Genomic DNA, 19,668 nt, shown 5'->3' with positions numbered 1-19,668 from the left:
GGGTGGGGCTAGGACGCGGGCTGTCGGCCTCGGCCCTCGGGCAGGCACCAAGCGGGACGCGGGAAGAAGCGGGGTGCCGCGAGACTCAGGTCTCTTGGAGGAGAGCTCTGAGCGACGGCCGGGACAAAACCTCTCTCAGGCCTCTGGGGTCGCTACGGGCGGCCACGCGACCCTCGCGACAAAGCACGCTTCCCGGCGACACCGCCTCCTCCTTCCCCCTGAGACGCCGCCGAGGACGCCGGCCGCGCACGGCGATAGCGCTCAGGGTATCCCCCTTTTCTTCTGAGAAGCAGGTGGCCTTGGGAACCTTGGAGCAGTCGCTGTGGGAGGAGGGGCGGGGGCGCGGAGGGGCGGCGCGCTCACAAAGCCTCAGCCTGGCAGCCCGAAATGAGTGTCCCCTGGGAAGAATGGCTTCTCAGTCTACCCGTTAGAGAGGTTGGTTTTTTTTTTTTTTTTGGTAACCTTTTGCAGGAGGATAGGCCTCTTGCAAAGTATTTGTTGCAAAGAGCTGGGTATTGAAAGCTAATCATTTTGTTACCCAGGAAAACCCTTCCTCTCACTTAAACAGATTGAATGCAGCTTGCAGAATTACCTTCCCAGTATGTTTTCTGCCTAGGATTAATATCAAAGCTTGGAGATGATTTATTTCTTGAGGGTCGACACTGACACATATTTGGAAGAGATAAGGGTTGATACCCCAAATAACAAAATTGATTTAAAAAAGAAATCCTCGGATTTCTGTATGATGTTGAACTGCTTTGCAAGTAGAGGAGGAGGTTGGTTGTGTGAGGAAACTGGTGGACTTTGGCAGTGGTAGTTTCCTCTCTATTAGTGTATCAGTGCTTTCCTCCTCTACTTAATTAGTAACGTTTTCAGGAATAAGAAATGGGGCATTTCCATCTCATTCTCTCCTGGTTGGTTCAGGACAGATACAGTCGTGGAAACCTCTCTGGCCACAAGAGCACATGTGATTGGGAGACAGAGGGTCATCATCATCCAGAGTGATGTATTCTGGATTCAGCTGATCAGAATCACTTTTGTAAATTATTTGATTCTTCTCAATTAGTTGATTCAGTGAAAAGTTTTGGAAGAGCTTCTTCTACATCATGATTATTCGGGCCACTGCGGTCTCTGATTACAGTGATCTTTTGCTGAAACCACCAAAGGCTCATAATTGTGACCCTGTGACCTTGAAGTGGTTTCTTTGGATTTCAAACCCTATGTACATGGGTTAACCTTTCAAGCTGGGAGCTGTAGTATGTTTTCATGTTTCCATGGAACAGCCCCATAGTCTTGATCCTGGTCTGGTAGGAGAAAATCCTGATGCTCCTCCACTGCCCCCCTTCTCCTCACCCCCAACTAGAAGCCCCAGAAGAGCAGTTGCACTGGCTTGCAGAACTTTCTAAGGTGTTCCTTGTGGAATGAACAGAACCAGAAGAAGTTCTACAGAGACCCTTGACTTTTGCTTTGGGGGCCAGCCAGCCTCAGTCTCAGAATCTTTTGCCCCAAGACCCCTGCAGTGTATTTAGATGTCTGGCATTGTTTTTCCCATCTACAGCAAAGTGAGCAACTGACTTTATTGATGAGGTTCTGTAAAGCAGAAGCCAGGGCACTTATGTGCCTAGGTATACATTCATATTGTTAAGATGATATTAGCTTCCGTCAGAGAATCTTAAAATTGGATGATCCACCTGTGATAGAAACAGCTGGAGTTTCAAGCACTTGGCATGTAATGTATGCCCCACCCAGGCTCTCAGTGCATGGTTTCCCTTCACACTACACAGTTCCATAAAGTAGGGACTTTGATTGTCCCTATTTTAGAGATGAGGAAAGTGAGGCAGAGTGGCTAACCCACTTTTTGTGCTAGAAGTGGGGAACTGAGATTCAAACTAGCCTTGTGTGACTCAGGGCATCGGTGTGGTTCTGTTCTGGGAACCAGGTATATGGCTGTGGACAGAAGCCATGCCTCCTGGGTGTCTTCCATTAACTGGAGGGGTTCACCCTGTCACCTTCGAGGGCCAAGCACTTTTAGGCCTGGGGACAGGTGAATGTTGTAAGTGACGAAAAGCCTTGAGGCAGAATTCCTGGCCTGACCCAGAGTGCACAGTCAGAAGTGGGAACATGTAGTTATCAACTCTGCTGTGAATTAGCTATTGGGGGTCCATTGACCTGGGTGAGCTATCATCCCAGGACCCAGCCACCAGTGAGGCTTTTTGGGCCACAGGGTGTGCTTCTTCCAGGTCCTACAGAGCCTGAGATAGCCCAGAAGTGGAGTTCTGTGCAGAGAGTGCATTCTCAGTGGGACAAAGAGGGGAGAAGTGTGAGCGTGGGACAGGCAGACACTGAGTGCTCTCAGCTTGCCTGCACATTCAAGTCCCTGAGGGATTCATTTTTTTTTTTTTTTTTTTTTTTTTTGTGATGGGGTCTCACTCTTGTCACCCAGGCTGGAGTGCAGTGGTGTGATCATGGCTCACTGCAACCTTGACCTCCCTGGGCTCAGGTGATCCCTCCCACCTCAGCCTCCCGGGTTGCTGGGACTATAGGCGTGCACCACCACACCTTGCTAATTTTTGTATTTTTTTGTAGACATGGGGTTTCAACCTGTTACCCAGGCTGGTCTTAAACTCCTGAGCTCAAAGTGATCTGCCCACCTTGGCCTCCCAAAGTTCTGGGATTATAGGTGTGACCCACCATGACTGGCTGGGAGTAAACTTTTGGCTGAAGTAGGTCACATATACAAAAAAGTGTACAGGGTCTAAGTGTACAGTTGGGTGAATCTTCTTAAAGTAAATGTACCTGTGTAGGCAGCGCTGAGAAGGCCCCCTCAGAGGGTCCTCATTTTTGAAGTTCTCCTAGGGATTCTCCTGTGCTGGCAACCTTTGAACTGGACAACCTGTCAGGCCTTTCCTGGCTGAAACTTGAGTGTGGACATCTTTTCTTAACTTAATGATGTATTAATTTAGTTCACGTCTGCTGACTCCATTAGAAGTTGAAGTTGTTCATTTAACAAAATTGCCATCTCATGTGAAAATAAGAGATTGTGGTTATTATGCTGCATCATTTTTTATTTCTTAAAGTGATACATTATTAAAAAAACCATCTGTTCTAGGGAATATGATTAAATAAATGTTAGTTTTCTAACAAAAAGTTCAAATCAGGTGCCATATTCTCATTGGGGAGATGTTCATTTTGGTGGTTATATGTTCTAGGTTGGGCTAAGCAAGACATTTAGGTTTTGTTTTCAAATGCTGCAAAAGTAGATGTTTGTTTCTGGCTTAATATTTTAAAAGAAAAATGGTAATTATAGGAGTTCTAATTTAGAAGAACCTCTGCAGTAGCATTCATAGAATCTTAGACCTTTTAAAGCTTAAAATGTGTTTGGATTGATTTATGCTACTGGCCTTTAATGATCTAAAGATTCTTTTTTCACTTTGATAGACAACACTGGAACTGTAGAATATTTTTACAAAAAAGTGATGACTTTTTTAGTGTACATGTTAAAATGACAATTATTACTTCATGATTTAATTCAGGAAATGTTTTGTTGCCCAGAGTGAGCTGGACAGAGTGGAGTTATAATAGCTGACATGTCCTAGGCATTTACCTGAGCTGAGAACCATCCTAGAGGGACATCAGCTCACCAAGCCCATGGCCATTCCAGGGCCAAGTACTAATACTGTTGCAACTCATAGAAGGAGAGACCAAGGTTGGAAGGAAATCACCTGGTCACACAAGTGAGAAGTTCCGAGTTGGCATGTGACAGCAGGTCTAGGCTCTTAAGGACTCCACTTTTGTGTCCTGAATGTTCTCCTTCCAGGTAGCCTGTCCACGTTTCAGCGTGCCTCCTCTCATTGGATTAGCCTTGAGTGTACTGTGTTCATTCCTTTTTCACTACCTTTGTCTTTGTGGTTGCCTTGCTGCCTCAGCTATCCCATCTGTAAACAGCTGATTACAGTGAGGATTAGAATCTAGCTACTCCAAGTGTGAGCTGTGTATCACCTGGGCTATATTAGAAATGCACACTCTCAGGCCTCCCCCAACCTGCTGAATCAGGACATGCATTTCACCAAGATGCCCTGGTGATTTTTGTGCACACTACAGTCTGAACAACGTGGATTACAGGTGATTTAGGTCAGGCTCTCAGTACATGGGGGTTCTCACTGTCTCCTCTGTTCTCTGATAACTTCCCTGAGGGAGAAGATCTGGCTGTTCAGTCCTCTGGTGTTTCCCTCAAAGCTGAGTAGTGCTAAGATAGAATGTGCACTAAGTTGATTGATTGGTGTTAGTTTTAGAACACAAATCCACTGGTATTACTGCACTAATGAATTTCCACCTTAATCCTCTTAAGGGACACATCTGTTTGCTACATTACATTAAGATTTTAAAAAGATGAGATCATTAGTAAACTTGGCAAATGTGTTGTGTCATAGTATCTTAGGACAACATGTTTAAGAATGTTGTATGAACAGCTAAGAGTGTCTCCGTGTAAGCAGAGTCGAATCTGACTCCACTGTAATTAGCTCAGTTGGTTGGAGCCTCGCTATTGAGATCAGGATCATGGGATTGAACCCTTCATGGGTCAGTTGGCTTTGTTTCATGCATGGCCACAGACTATATCGGTAACCTAGCCAGACATCCAGCAGGTGCTGTCATGGCCCCTTGCAAGGATCTGGGTTGGAACAGACTGGCATCAATCTTTGGAAAGGAAGGGGCTATTATGTCATGAACTTATGCTGGAGGCTGCACTGTAGGCCTCCATGTATAGCTTTATATATCCTCACAACAACTCTAGCAGGCAGGCAGATGAGGAATCCCCAATTAACAGATGGGGAAACTGAGGCACAGGAGGTTAAACAGGTTGCCTAAGGCTATACTGTGTTTAAGTGAAGGAGCTGAGATTTAAGGTCTTTTTTTTTCTTCCTCCCAATCCTGTTGTTAACTGTGTCCCATTATTAGAAAACCAGCATAGCCCATGCTCTCTGTGCAGGTGGGGGTGGGGTAGGGTTGACTGCATTGCCCTTGCACACGGCTGCCTGTCACAGTGCTGTGACTTAAGTGGTTGTGCTCTGGCAAGCCCTCCCAGGGTTGATGCTCTGTGTCTATGCCTTTTGTCCTCAGAGTCCAACCTGAGTCCCTCTGGAAAACAACAGGACTGCCATTGCCCTCCCGTTCTGGACTCTGAAATGTTAGTTCTTAATAGTGTCGACTTTAAAACTGATTAACATGCTGAGGCCAACTCAGGAACAGCCCTCCCCCACCCTCCTTTTCTCTCCATAGTTTATCTCTCTCTGAAGATGATACTTTTGAACACTTGGGAACTTTTCTGTCTTCAGAGGACAGCAATCACCTGCTCCAGGCAGCCCCCGCACCTCATCTCTCAATGACACTGCTGTTGCTTGTGGCTGGCTTAGAGGCATAGCTGGGTTGTCCTCTGCTGGCCATTTTCAGAGTCTTGGGTTTGTCAGCATCTGCTCCATTAGAGAGACAATCAGAAGTTTTTTGGGGTGGAGGGGAAGCTGGGGGACTGTTTCTGAGCTTTGTTCTGAACTAAGTTAGAAAGAATGGGGAACATTAAGTTACAGTGAATGTTAAGCTTTGACACAGGGATGCAATCAGCAAAATCCAGATTGTGAAAAATTACAGTTTCTCCAACAGATAAATTGCAAAAGAAAGAAAAAGATGGAAGGAAACCTTAGATGAAAAGAGATTGAAGAGATACATCAACCAAAGGCAATATGTGGCTGTGATTGAATGCTGATACAAATACATTGTAAATAAATATTTGAGATCACTTGAACATTTGAGCAGTGATATTTAATATTAAAATTATTAATTTTAAAGTGTGATAATAGTATTGTGGTTAGGTTTAAATAACAGTTTATGGCTTTCAGAGATACATACTGAAATTATATAATGTCTAGAATTTACTTCAGAATAATTCCAGATAAGAGACAAGTAGGTGAGTCAGTATATAGGTGGAACAGGATAGACTGTGAGTTAAACTTGCATTATAGGTATGTGGGGAGGGGTCATGATACTACTTTCTATACTTGTGCATGTACTGAAATATTTTTATAAAAGAGCTAAAAAAATTAGGTTACAATTCCAATAGTCCCCTTGGGATCAGAGCTCTTTCAATAAGTGTTACTGTATGATCTGAGTGTGTTTTCTATGGCTGAGATGGCTAACCATCAGTGGATTTTTTTTTCATACCTCCATTGATGCTTTGCTTCCCATGCTGATTGTTGTGTTCTCCTTAGAATCTTAGCAAAACAAGTGTAGAGCATCTGTCTTTTTATGTTCAGAGTGTTTTTCTAAGCTCAATCAATTCCCATGATGAAGTAAACAATTGTCAGTTACATAAACTATTAGCTTAGCAAGCGAAATGCTAAGGTATATTATACCTGTGGTTTCAGTATATGCTTCTCAATTTTTATCACTAAGCTGTGAAGTTGCTAAGGCCATAATAAATGATACCAATATATAAAGGCACTCAGTTTCCCAAGGCTGTTGATGCCCATGACATGCCTGTGTAGCCACACTGGGGTGTTACCCAGCTCCCAATGAGCCAGCTCTACCTCCACCTTCAGTATGCCTCAGAAGAGGATCTCAGTTTACAGTGAATGGCAGTGATGCTGTAATGTACATGAAAATGTAAGTTGATTGTATACCTTGGCACCCTTATAATTACAGTCAACATTGATTTTCTATGGGCAGATAAACTTATTTATAAATTAACTGTTAAGGAGGGAGGGAGAACAATTATTTTTTGAAAAAAAATTACCACCAATCAGCAAAAAAATATATACCCAGAAGTTTCTCCGTTTTTAGAGACACATAGTAACAAATGGAATCTACATCGTATCCGTTTACAAACTGGAAACATCCAACTCCTCTTCACCAGTTAGTTTTGTAATCTAGAGATTAAAATATTAGACTCCAAGGAAAAATGTTTAGGGTTTAATGTTAGAAAAGAAAATCTTAAAATTTTTGATCAACTTGAAAAAAGGGAAAATGTTAAACAACTTGCAGTTCAATATAGAACAGTATTCCTAGCCTTGGCAGAAATGAAACAAATAAGTTTCTCATTGAATATCTTTAACATTCTTGAAAAAGAGAAAACCAAGAAGGAAACTCCTTTGGTGCTGAGATGCCTCATCATGCACTAATTTTTATAGCAGAGAATGAAATGCCAGAGCTGTAACCAGAGTGTGTGGGACAAGCCCAAGATTTTTTTAAGTTCTCAGAATAGAAGATAACCAAGGCATCTTCTGACTGCTTGATCAGAGCCAAAGAGTGGCTTGGGGTGTATAGCAAATAAATTGATGGGCAAACACTACCAGCTTGCATGGCTGGACATTGACAGGCTGGAGATTCTGAGTTGGGGGGTGTGTCCTTGGGGGAGAGAACGAGGAGGAGGGTCCCTCTGGCTAAACGAGAGCCACACACAACCTGCAGCCAATCACTGACCACAATTTTGACTAAAGAAGTTTGCATTTTGTATTGCATTTTGTATCACTTTAACAATTGTTTGGTTTCATTTATGATTTGAGGTCACCTTCTTCAACCCTCCCAGAGTCAATGAAAATGAGCATGTGGTGACACTGGGGTTGAGACAAGTGGTTGATAGAATACTGTCCCCCTCCTATGTTTGTAGTGTGATTAAATGAAAGCAAAATGAAATATTGTTAAGGGTGCTACACCCTAGAAACCTAGCTTTTAACCCTTCTGAACAATAAGGAGGAAACTTATTTCTGGGAGTCTTAGTGGCTGTGGTCCTCTGATTTCATGACATAAGTGCTTGCAGCTGGAAGGGCATGGGTGCTGGAGCCCCTGGGAGAGCAACCAAAGAGGGGACATTGCAGTGTCCACGTGGTGGGGAGTGTGGAGGACTCAGAACACAGTCTACAGTGGAGCCTCTGAGGTGCCTTACTCCCACAGCCTCGAGTGTGTTTCTGGGCTCTGGGGTCCATTGTCTGTCTAGGGGTTTGTGTGCTGACATTGCACTGTCTTACTCACTGTAGTTTACAATAGGTCTTGATGATGTCTGGTGGGGTGGAGGCTTCCTGCTTGCCTTAGAACATAGCCATTAATGGAAAGAGAGGAAAAGTTAGAACCAGATATGGTCCATTCAGTGACCTTAATGTAGAGGAATAGGCTAGACAACCAGCTTGCATGACCAGTGAAAGAGGAAAGAGACATTTAAAAAATGAGAGTCAGGGCCCGCCATTGCTGAGGCTTAAGTAGGTAAACAAAGCCACCGGGAAGCTGGAATTGGGTGGAGCCCACCACAGCTCAAGGAGGCCGACCTGCCTCTGTAGACTCCTCCTCTGGGGACAGGGCATAGCTAAACAAAAAGCAGCAGAAACCTCGGCAGAGGTAAATGCCCGTGTCTGACAGCTTTGAAGAGAGCAGTGAATCTCCCAGCATGGAGGTTGAGATCTGAGAACAGACAGACTGCCTGCTCAAGTGGGTCCCTGACCCCTGAGTAGCCTAACTGGGAGACATCCCCCACTAGGTGCAGACTGACACCTCACACCTCACATGGCAGGGTACACCCCTGACGAAGCTTCCAGAGCAAGAATCAGACAGCAACACTCACTGTTCAGCAATATTCTATCGTCTGCAGCCTCCGCTGCTGATACCCAGGCAAACAGGGTCTGGAGTGGACCTCAAGCAAACTCCAACAGACCTACAGCTGAGGGTCCTGACTGTTAGAAGGAAAACTAACAAACAGAAAGGACACCCACACCAAAACCCCATCAGTACGTCACCATCATCAAAGACTAAAGGCAGATAAAACCACAAAGATGGGGAAAAAGCAGTGCAGAAAATCTGGAAATTCAAAAAATCAGCGCGCATCTCTCCCTCCAAAGGAACTTAGCTCATTGCCAGCAACGGAACAAAGCTGGATGGAGAACGACTTTGACGAATTGAGAGAAGAAGGCTTCAGTTGATCAAACTTCTCAGAGCTAAAGGAGGAACTATGTAACCAGTGCAAAGAAACTAAAAACCTTGAAAAAAGAATGGATGAATGAATAACTAGAATAATCATTGCAGAGAAGACCTTAAAAGAACTGATAGAGATGAAAACCATAACATGAGAACTATGTGACAAATGCACAAGCTTCAGTAACTGACTCGATCAACTGGAAGAAAGAGTATCAACAATTGAAGATCAAATGAATGAAATGAAGTGAGAAGTGTAGAGAAAAAAGAGTAAAAAGAAATAAACAAAGCCTCCAAGAAATATGGGATTATGTAAAAAGACCAAATCTATGTCTGATTGGTGTGCCTGAAAGTGACGGGGAAAATGGAACCAAGTTGGAAAACACTCTGCAGGATATCACCCAGGAGAACTTCCCCAACCTAGTAAGGCAGGTCAACATTCAAATTCAGGAAATACAGAGAACGCCACAAAGATACTCCTCGAGAAGAGGAACTCCAAGACACACAATTGTCAGATTCACCAAAGTTGAAATGAAGGAAAAAATGTTAAGGGCAGCCAGAGAGAAAGGTCGGGTTACACACAAAGGGAAGCCCATCAGACTAACAGCAGATCTCTCGGCAGAAACTCTCCAAGTCAGAAGAGAGTGGGGGCCAATATTCAACATTCTTAAAGAAAAGAATTTTCAATCCAGAATTTCATATCCAGCCAAACTAAGTTTCATAAGTGAAGGAGAAATAAAATCCTTTACAGACAAGCAAATGCTTAGAGATTTTGTCACCACCAGGCCTGCCTTACAAGAGCTCCTGAAGGAAGAAGTAAACATGGAAAGGAACAACAGGTACCAGCCATTGCAAAAACATGTCAAAATGTAAAGTCCATCAATGCTAGGAAGAAACTGCATCAACTAATGAGCAAAATAACCAGCTAATATCATAATAACAGGATCAAGTTCACATTTAACAATATTAACCTTAAATGTAAATGGACTAAATGGTCCAATTAAAAGACACAGACTGGCAAATTGGATAAAGAGTCAAGACCCATCAGTTTGCTGTATTTAGGAGACCCATTTCACATGCAGAGACACACATAGGCTCAAAATAAAGGGATGGAGGAAGATCTACCAAGCAAATGGAAAACAAAATTAAAAAAGCAGGGGTTGCAATCCTAGTCTCTGATAAAACAGACTTTAAACCATCAAAGATCAAAAGAGACAAAGAAGGCCATTACATAATGGTAAAGGGATCAATTCATCAGGAAGAGCTAACTATCCTAAATATATATGCACCCAATACAGGAGCACCCAGATTCATAAAGCAAGTCCTTAGACTTACAAAGACTCTTAGATTCCCATACAATAATAATGGCAGACTTCGACACCCCACTGTCAACATTAGACAGATCAATGAGACAGAAAGTTAACAAGGATATCCAGGAATTGAACTCAACTCTGCACCAAGCAGACCTAATAGACCTCTATAGAACTCTCCACCCCAAATCAACAGAACATACATTCTTCTCAGCACCACATCGCACTTATTCCAAAATTGACCACATAGTTGGAAGTAAAGGACTCCTCAGCAAATGTAAAAGAACAGAAATTATAACAAACTGTCTCTCAGACCACAGTGCAATCAAACTAGCACTCAGGACTAAGAAACTCAGTCAAAACCACTTAACTACATGGAAACTGAACAACCTGCTCCTGAATGACTACTGGGTACATAACGAAATGAAGGCAGAAATAAAGATGTTCTTTGAAACCATTGAGAACAAAGATACAACATACCAGAATCTCTGGGACACATTTAAAGCAGTGTGTAGAGGGAAATTTATAGCACTAAATGCCCACAAGAGAAAGCAGGAAAGATCTAAAATTGACATCCTAACATCACAATGAAAAGAACTAGAGAAGCAAGAGCAAACACATTCAAAAGCTAGCAGAAGGCAAGAAATAACTAAGATCAGAGCAGAACTGAAGGAGATAGAGACACAAAAAACCCTCCAAAAAATCAGTGAATTCAGGGGCTGGTTTTTGAAAAGATCAACAAAATTGATAGACCGTTAGCAAGACTAATAAAGAAGAAAAGAGACAAGAATCAAATAGAAGCAATGAAAAATGATAAAGGGGATATCACCCCTAACCCCACAGAAATACAAACTACCATCAGAGAATACTATAAACACCTCTATGCAAATAAACTAGAAAACCTAGAAGAAATGGATAATTTCCTGGACACTTCCACTCTCCCAAGACTAAACCAGGAAGAAGTTGAATCCCTGAATAGACCAATAGCAGGCTCTGAAATTGAGGAAATAATTAATAGCCTACCAACCAAAAAAAGTCCAGGACCAGATGGATTCACAGCTGAATTCTACCAGAGTTACAAGGAGGAGTTGGTACCATTCCTTCTGAAACTATTCCAATCAATAGAAAAAGAGGGAATCCTCCCTAACTCATTTTACAAGGCCAGCATCATCCTGATACCAAAGCCTGACAGGGATACAACAAAAAAAGAGAATTTTAGACCAAAAATCACAAGCATTCTTATACACCAGTAACAGACAGACAGAGAGCCAAATCATGAATGAACTCCCATTCACTATAGCTTTAAAGAGAATAAAATACCTAAGAATCCAACTTACAAGGGATGTAAAGGATCTCTTCAAGGAGAACTACAAACCACCGCTCAGTGAAATAAAAGAGGACATAAACAAATGGAAGAACATACCATGCTCATGGATAGGAAGAATCAATATTGTGAAAATGGCCATACTGCCCAAGGTAATTTATAGATTCAATGCCATCTCCATTAAGCTACCAATGAGTTTCTTCACAGAATTGGAAAAAACTGCTTTAAAGTTCATATGGAACCAAAAAAGACCCCACATTGCCAAGACAATCCTAAGCCAAAAGAACAAAGCTGGAAGCATCACGCTACCTGACTTCAAACTATACTACAAGGCTACAGTAACCAAAACAGCATGGTACTGGTACCAAAACAGAGATATAGACCAATGGAATAGAGATATAGAACAGAGCCCTCAGAAATAATACCACACATCTACAGCCATCTGATCTTTGACAAACCTGAGAGAAACAAGAAATGGGGAAAGGATTCCCTATTTAATAAATGGTGCTGGGAAAATTGGCTAGCCATAAGTAGAAAGCTGAAACTGGATCCTTTCCTTACTCCTTATACGAAAATTAATTCAAGATGGATTAGAGACTTAAATGTTAGACCTAAAACCATAAAAACCCTAGAAGAAAACCTAGGTAATACCATTCAGGACATAGGCATGGGCAAGGACTTCATGTCTAAAACACCAAAAGCAACAGCAACAAAGCCAAAATTGACAAATGGGATCTAATTAAAGTGAAGAGCTTCTGCACAGCAAAAGAAACTACCATCGGAGTGAACAGGCAACCTACAGAATGGGAGAAAAATTTTGCAATCTACTCATCTGACAAAGGGCTAATATCCAGAACCTATAAAGAAGTCAATCAAATTTACAAGAAAAAAAAAATCCCATCAAAAAGTGGGCAAGGGATATGAACAGACACTTCTCAAAAGAAGACATTCACACAGCCAACAGACACATGAAAAAATGCTCATCATCACTGGCCATCAGAGAAATGCAAATCAAAACCACAATGAGATACCATCTCACACCAGTTAGAATGGCAATCATTAAAAAATCAGGAAACAATAGGTGCTGGAGAGGATGTGGAGAAATAGGAAGACTTTTACACTGTTGGTGGGACTGTAAACTAGTTTAACCATTGTGGAAAACAGTGTGGCGATTCCTCAAGGATCTAGAATACCATTTGACCCAGCCATCCCATTTCTGGGGATATACCCAAAGGATTATAAGTCATGCTGCTATAAAGACACGTGTATATGTGTGTTTATTGCGGGCAGTATTCACAATAGCAAAGACTTGGAATCAACCCAAATGTCCATCAGTGACAGACTGGATTAAGAAAATGTGGCACATATACACCATGGAATACTCTGCAGCCATAAAAAAGGATGAGTTCGTGTCCTTTGTAGGGACATGGATGCAGCTGGAAACCATCATTCTCAGCAAACTATCGCAAGAACAGAAAACCAAATACCGCATGTTCTCACTCATAGGTGAGAATTGAACAATGAAATCACTTGGACACAGGAAGGGGAACATCACACACCGGGTCCTATTGTGGGAAGGGGTGGGGGAAGGATAACATTAGGAGATATACCTAATGTAAATGACGAGTTAATGGGTACAGCACACCAACATGGCACATGTATACATATGTAACAAACCCGCACATTGTGCACATGTACCCTAGAACTTAAAAGTATAAAAAAAAAAAGAGAGGTCATATCACTCCTCTGCTCCAAACCTCCCTTAGCCCTGCTGCCATTCAGGGCAAACCCCAAAGTCCTTGAGTAGCTGGTCCACTTCTTCATGAGGGCAGAGTTTTTTGTTTTGCTTTTGTTTTTTTAAATCTGTTTTGTTTACTGGTGTAGCCCAAGAGCCTAGAACAGTGTCTGGCACATAGTGAGTGTAAAGTAAATATTTACTGAGTGAGTGGATAACCATGATTTAGAGTTAGAAGGGAGGAAGAATAGTCTGCTCATCACAGCCATCTCCTGGCAGAAGTCTCTTGTGTAAAGCTTCTGCTAGGAGCACCTCCTGACTTCTTCATGTATCATAGTGACCAGTTGTCCCCTGGCCTTCGAGTGTAGCTTTTCCCATTTTTGAGCTTTATTTTTTATCTGAGACGGAGTCTTGCTCTGTTGCCCAGGGTGGCATGTGGTGGTATAGTCTTGGGTCACTGCAACCTCCACTTCTCAGATTCAAACAATTCCCCTGCCTCAGCCTCCCAAGTAGCTGGGATTACAGGCACATGCCACCATGCCTGGCTAATTTTTGTATTTTTAGTAGAGATGGGGTTTCACCATGTTGGCCAGGCTGATTTCGAACTCCTGACCTCATGATCTGCCCACCTTGGCCTCCCAAAGTGCTGGGATTAAGACATGAGCCACTGCACCTGGCCTGAGCTTTATTTTTTAGAAGACCATTTCTCCCTAATTTGTACTTGGAGAGATGTATCCTCGTATCCCCACAGATGGAGATGGACATGGCCCTTGAAAATTAATTGGTTGTGCCCAAGAGGATGGAAATAGGGTAAAGCCACAAGAACCATGACCCCAGGGTTTGGTCAAGGTGTGATCTGGGACCTACAACCTGCAGATGGTGTCTACAGGGGGCTGCTGGAAGTACCACACATGTTACCTTCCCCTGTGGTGGCAGAAGTAAAGAGCTGTTTTATGCCCATGAGAAAGCTGCGTAATATGGACTGTTTTTATTACTCAGATCAGTATGTGTTTATTGATGTGCATGTGTCTTGTACTCTAAAGCATCTTCACACTGTTGTTCCATGCAGCTGTCCACTTAAACTGTGTGTGTGTATTCAGGATGACATTGCTGGAGAGAGGTTACTACTGATAAAGTTAGGCTTAGGGAAGGAAAGACTAACAAACAAGGATTTCTTCCTTATACAACAAAGCATCTGTTCCCATCACAGAATGAACACATGGATACATTCAGAGACTACAGAAAAGCACATTGAAGAAATACAAATCGCTTTTCTCACCACCCAAAGGGAACCACTCTTAACACTTTTGTGTCTTGCCAGAATTTTAACATCTATTCATAATAATATTCCTAAGTCGTTAAATATTCTTGGAGCACATCATCTTTAATGACAGTTTGGTAATCCAGTCTATCTATGTGCCATGATCCATGTAACCATTGTTCCCAGGTTCCATGAGGGGAAGTGCTCTTTCTTCTTGAATGTTAAGTTTGTCCATGCTTGGTACTTAATACATATTTGTTAAATGAATGCATGAATGATTGAACTATTGGAGGTTTAGGTAGTTACCAATAAGGAAAATACAGATAGTGCTATAATACATACTTGCAGAAAAATAAACCTTTTTTTCTTATATTTGATTACTTCCTTAAGATGAATTCTCAATGTTTAGTTGCTGAGTTGAAGGATAAAGATTTCATCTTGGATAGGAGCAGTTTCCCTCATTTTAAGCATTGGAGGTAGCTGGAAAGATGGTCTCTAAATCCATTTGGGGCAGGTGAAGAGCCAGGCCAAGTTATGAAGCCCAGCTCCAACCTGACTTCTTCCTTTCTTTGTGCAGCTGGTGTCACCTCCAAGACTGACACTTGAACTCAGAATACCACTAGCTGGGATTCAGAGATGATTGTTAAAACCATGAATAAATTACATGTATGTATCCCATTGTCTCTACCTATTTTGAAGAACAAAACTCATTCTAGGCTTTCCTGGCCATTCTCCAGACACACCCAGGCTGTGCACTGAGCACATTCGGACCCAGGACACTGTGGATCTCACTTCATCCTGTGGCTGCGTCCCTCCACCAGATGTAAAGCCCCAGTAGCAGGAAGCACATTAACTTACCTTTCATTTCAGAGTTCCTAGGAGAGGGTCTGTTACATAGTAAACCACAAAAATACTTTTTTGAATATTTGCAAGAATGTTAAATGGAAAAAGTGCAGTATATGTTAACATACTTGATGATTGCAGCAATAGGAAAGTGTCTGAAGGGTGGACCCTTAGTTTTCAGATCCCTAATATGTCGCCATGATTTGTGGATGTTACAACTCCTCCCTCACACTGTAGGTGAGTGTGGGAGAACCAACTCTTCAATGTATCAAAAACTTGTTTCTGGCCTTCTCCCTACTGAGTCCACGCTAGGTCCTCCAAAAGGAAAGTACAGCTTGCAAGGAAGCCCCATGTTGGCAAGAGAAGGCACACTGTCTGGAGGGTGTGGACATGCCTGGGGGCTCTCGTGGGTGGGATGGGTACTGGGGTCTCCTCTTATGGAGGGAGACCAGGCTACACTTAAGGACTGTAGTTCACGATGGGGAAGTACCAGCTCGTGAGACAGGTGCTCTCACCTGCACTGTTCCTAAGCCTTGTTTTCTGTTCCTGCCCATGCTGAGCCAAGGGGAGGGGGAAGAGCCTTGTGAGCTTGTGTGAGGGGGAGGGTCCCTGAGGCAAATGTGGCCACAGTGACTGCAGCAGCTCTGATTAGTGGGAAATTCCAAGAGGAAGATAGACCTGAGGAGAAAGGAGTGGTGGCCGCAGAGTCCATCTGCCCTTCTTCCCACACACGGAGATTCTGCCTTTTGCCAACTGTGGAGGCTCTGGGTAGGAGATTTTATTTCAGGTGATGGCGCTCACCTTGGAGGGATCTGTTACTCCTTCCGTATCAGATCATAGCGTCAGGCTGCAGGAGGGTTCAGGCAGGCTCCTGACCGCAGCTTCCATGAATCACCAGGGACCGGCAGTCCGGGAGCGGCTAGCGTCTGGGCTGCCAGTGCCCGGAAGTGGGAGAGGTTACCCAGTCTTCCTGTGGCTCCTCCATCCAAGCTCAGCAGCACCATGTGTCTGGGAGTAGGGAAAGGAGAGCTGTTGGGCAGTCCTGTCCAGAACAATAGTCAAGGATACGAGTGGTTTTTTGTTCCCAGAACTGAGTGCATTTTTGTGGACAGTGATTCATTACAGAATACGCCAGTGCTAGAACCACAGCATGTCTGTGCAATTTACCAGGCACTGGGACATAGGTTAGCCTGGCTGATCCTCACACAACCCTAAAAGAGGGCAAGTGGGGCATTTGGGCCTCCATCTCAAAGGTGAGAAAATGAAAAATCGGGTTGGTTCGTGACTGATGCACAGTAACCACCTCTCACAGGGTGAAAAAATGAACTCAGCACATGGCTTCTGTTGTTCCGGCCCAGCTCCCTGTCTCTGTTTGTCAGAGATAAGCCTGAAGGATGTGTGTTGACACCCAAAGAAGTGTGCAGAGTGAACACAATCAGAGAAAAATGTAAGCTGAGTTGACATGACATTAAATGGAACAAGGTGGTGCTTAGTTTTACACAGGCTGGGGAGCAGAGCTTGGCTATATGGGAAGCTTTGTTTCTATCAATGCTACTGATTCCAGGAATGTGAAAATGATCTTTATTATGATGATGGGCTGGAGAAGTAAGGAGTAAACATAATGCAAAGTGAAGTAACAACTGAAGGCAGCATATGACTCATGTCAAAGTGTGACATAGGCCTGTGGAGCTGTAGAAATGTCAACTTGGGGCTGGGTGCGGTAGCTCACACCTGTAATCCCACCACATTGGGAGGTTGAGGTGGGCAGATCACCTGAGTTCAGGAGTTTGAGACCAGCCTGGCCAACATGGCGAAACCCTGTCTCTACTAAAAAGTACAAAAATTAGCTGGGCATGGTGGCGGGTGCCTGTAATTGTAATTACTCAGGAGGCTGAGGCAGGAGAATTGCTTGAACTTGGGAGGTGGAGGTTGTAGTGAGCTGAGATCATGCCACTGCACTGCAGCCTGGGCAACAAGAGTAAGACTCCGTCTCAAAAAAAAAGGAAATGTCAACTTGGGAAAAATCCACGTGAACTGCATGGGCCGGAAAGCCTCGTGGAGAAGGAGAGTGGGGTTTGAATAGGTGAAAGGGAGGTAAAGGGCACCTGGTACAGTTGAGACACAGATAGGTTGTGGGAGTCAGGATGAGGCTCCAAGGCTCTGGGTGGCTGAAGATAGCCCCCTGGAGGGATGTGACCTGCAGCAGTGGGCCTGGGGGCTAAGCTAATATATGGGCTTGACTGGGGAGCAGGGGCTGTTGTCAATGACCACACGCCGAATAAAAAAATATTTTCATTTCATGTAATAGAAACATGACAGAAAAGGAAAGGAAGAGGAAAGACAGACAGGAAGAAAGTAATTACAAAAAAAGTGAGAGAAAGAAAATTGGGGCAAAGAAGAAAGGAGATGGATGGATGGGGAGTATCTGAAAGGCCACCTATGTAGATAGCATGGGAGGCAGAAAGACAGGGACAAGCCACAGGCTGCTTCTGGGCAGGGAGGGCGGGGCCCCCTGCTGTGCGTAGTCCCAGCCGCTGCTAATTCCTGGTGAGCGGATTATCAAGTGTTAGCCAGTGAGGGCTTATGATGTGACCCTTTCTGGGAGCTTTCCCTCCTTCCTCCCTTTCACAGATGCTCATGCGTGTCTGCTTCATGTCAGACTCCATTGGTCCACAGAATAATACAAACAAATGACACCAAGGGCTGGCAAAATGGTGCTGGGCTCCATGTCAGACAGGCCTGAGCTCCGTGTTTCTAATGAAATCTTCAGACAGTATCACCTCCCTCATGGACTGTTGTGGACAAACACAAGGTCCTCACATTTTTTTGTATGTCACAGGAGCATGCATGGCCTCCAGCCCCAGGTGCCATGTGCAGTGGTGAGCCATGTTCCTTCCCCAGCATCGTAGTCCCTTCCCTGCAGCTGTGCTATGAGATCTCCTCTCACCATCCCACACCTGCGCCCCCACCACAGTGTCCTCACTCCCAGCGTGGGTCCTCACCTTTGCAAAGACAAAGCAGACCACTCAGATGCAGCCCTGGCCCCTGCCTGCCCCAACCTCCACCTGCACCCATGTGCCCTGCCCTTGTTGCTGATGGGGGGAAGGGGCAGGTGCGCCCCTTCTTCTGGCCATGCCAGACCTTTTCCACTGTGTCTTCACCCTCTCCTTCCCTTTGAGATCCTCCCATTAGCATTTAGGTGGGCTAAAGCCTCTTTTGTCCAGAAAGTCCCTCCTCCCTGGCCCTGGGCCCAGCTGTCTGTCTTCTGCCCTTCATCCTTCAAGCCTCCCAAACCTGTCTAAGCCTCACTGTCTTACCTTCCCCCTGCCCCATTCTCTCCCAGCTCCTGTCACTACTGCAATAAAACTACTCTTGCTAAGGTACTTGTCTTTAAATCTAGTAGACACTTTTCTATCCTTGACTTATAGAACCTCATAGCAGCAATTGCTGTTTCTGATGGTCCCCTTTGAGGAATGCTTGCTGTTCTGTTTGATGGTGTGATATTCACCTGCCCTTTCTAGTCATTCTCAATCCTTCTGCTTCCTCTGGCTTTTTGAATGTTGGCCTTTCTCAGGTTTCTGTCCAGACTGCACCTCCTCCTCACAGTCACCCTGTTTGTCCTGGGTGGGTTTGAGGGCTTTCTGATGACTCCCTAGTTCATATCTCTGGCTCAGCTGTCTCTTGGCTCTGAGGCCAAATACCCAGCTGCCCTTTGGACAGCTCCTCCCGGACGTCCCACAGGCATTGAACCTGCCCCGCATCTAGATCAGATCTTGTCATCTTCCCACAGACCCGTACTGCCTCAGCAAGGAGCATTGCCAACCAGTTGCCCAAACCAACTGAGAACCTCTCCCTGGCAGCAATCTCCCCTCTGTCAGAATCACATTCTGTTGATTATCCTGCCTCTTGGAGTCTACCTGCTTATCCCTCTGGTCCATGTGTTGTCCATGGCATATGGAAAGTGCTCAATAAATATTCAGTGAATGAATGGAAAATAAGTTAATGTTTGAGAAAGTATCAGTCACATGGGGATTGCTCAGAAAATGTGGGTGCCTGTATTAGTTATCTATGGCTATGAATAAATCAGCTCAAACATAGTGGCTTCAAACAATCATATTTATTATCTCTCATGGTTTCCTTGGGCCATGAATTTGAAAGCAGTTCCTTGGGTGGTTCTGGCTCAAGGTCTGTCATGAGCCTGCAGCTGGATCGTGGCTGGCCCTGATATCATCTCAGATTTCTTCAG

General features: G+C 44.0%; 1 protein-coding gene across 4 annotated transcripts in view; it reads left to right on the top strand.

Moving 5' to 3' along the window:
- FHOD3 (formin homology 2 domain containing 3) overlaps positions 1 to 19,668 on the top strand; it is a 519,848-nt gene that overhangs the window by 29,127 nt on the left and 471,053 nt on the right. The window lies entirely within an intron of this gene.

This window comes from Chlorocebus sabaeus, chromosome 18, assembly GCF_047675955.1.
Source record: "Chlorocebus sabaeus isolate Y175 chromosome 18, mChlSab1.0.hap1, whole genome shotgun sequence".
NCBI classification, from domain to species: Eukaryota; Metazoa; Chordata; class Mammalia; order Primates; family Cercopithecidae; genus Chlorocebus; species Chlorocebus sabaeus.
Note: the sequence above shows the minus strand (reverse complement) of the source record. Positions and strands in the feature narration are given on the sequence as shown.